The sequence below is a fragment of the Aethalodelphis obliquidens genome, unplaced genomic scaffold, assembly GCF_003676395.1.
Source record: "Aethalodelphis obliquidens isolate GAN/ISIS:26980383/991018 unplaced genomic scaffold, ASM367639v1 scaffold133, whole genome shotgun sequence".
Lineage (NCBI taxonomy): Eukaryota > Metazoa > Chordata > Mammalia > Artiodactyla > Delphinidae > Aethalodelphis > Aethalodelphis obliquidens.
This window is the reverse complement of record NW_020838077.1, coordinates 794,141-795,306: the sequence shown is the minus strand read 5'-3', so window position 1 is coordinate 795,306 and position 1,166 is coordinate 794,141. Positions and strand designations below refer to the sequence as shown.

The 1,166-nt window shown below is 42.9% G+C and overlaps 1 non-coding gene across 1 annotated transcript; it reads left to right on the top strand.

The window, feature by feature from the left end:
* The first annotated feature begins 267 nt into the window (after positions 1-267).
* Positions 268-339, top strand: TRNAA-AGC (transfer RNA alanine (anticodon AGC)). Its single transcript has one exon. It is a non-coding gene; the product is annotated as a tRNA-Ala (tRNA).
* Positions 340-1,166: the final 827 nt, after the last annotated feature.

Here is a 1,166-nt window from a genome sequence, read left to right as displayed (position 1 = left end):
AGACCTTTCCCTGGGGGCGGCCAGTCAGGACTGCTCCCTTCTCCACCGGCAGGTGGCCGTCGAGCTGGCGTCCGAGAGGGTGACCAGTAGTGGGAGAGCTCAGGACCAGACGGGACTTTCGGTAAAATGTTTAGTTTGCCTTCTCACAGCCTAGCTACAAGACAGTATCCAGTATAGAAAATTCAAAGATTGAATTTGTTGAAGTAAAATTTCTTTGAAAATATAGTAGCGGGTCATAGGAACATTTCTGAGCTTCTTTCAGAAGGAGGGGGTGTAGCTCAGTGGTAGAGCGCGTGCTTAGCATGCACGAGGCCCCGGGTTCAATCCCCGGCACCTCCAGGTTTTTCTCCTTTAACAATTACTATTTTTAGTACTGAATCGTTCCTGGGCACATTCACGTTTGCTGAGAATGTCCGCCGTCTGGCCTCTTTTCTGATTCTTTTGTTCCCTTCAGGTCTTTTAAGTCACAGAAAAAACAAGGAAAACAAACCGACTCTATTTTGTTTTTAATATGGACGCATTTTTGCTCTAGGGCCGTGGCACCACGCTGGGTAGCTGAGTCAACTAGCGAAAGACACGATTAAAGAGGCTGGGGGAGCACCAAACCGCTCAGGACTCCAGAAACCGAAAAACAAGCGAGGTACCAAATTAACAAGCACAATTACATAGTTACGTTTCGCAGTATCATCTAAGGGCAAGAAACACAGAAAGGAGAAAAAACAAGAACAAATGTGAAGTCCATTTGAACTTCTGAAAATGTGAAGGAAATTTTCTTTAGATTCCTTCATTTTCTGAGCTGTTCCTGGGTGAAGGAATAGATCCTTGGAGAGGAAAGCTTTCCTATGGGTTTCCCTACCACTCTCTTCCCATTACAGCCTCCCTTTCTTCTTTTCTCCATCTCTCCGTTTTTATACATTATATGCATTTCTTTGACTTATTGTTCCTGACCTTTTTTTTTCATTGTTCCTGACTTTAGAGTAACTTTTAAAGTATAATGTAAGCTTTGGATCTAGATAGAAGTTCTTTATTGCGTTAAATAAGTTCTCCCCTTTTTACCTGACTTGAAGTAGCATGTGATTGGCTAATTGTAAAAGATGAGTTAAGGAGGGGAATCAATCAAAAAATAAAGATACACACTCCTACCCCCTATTCTTACCACTCCTGTC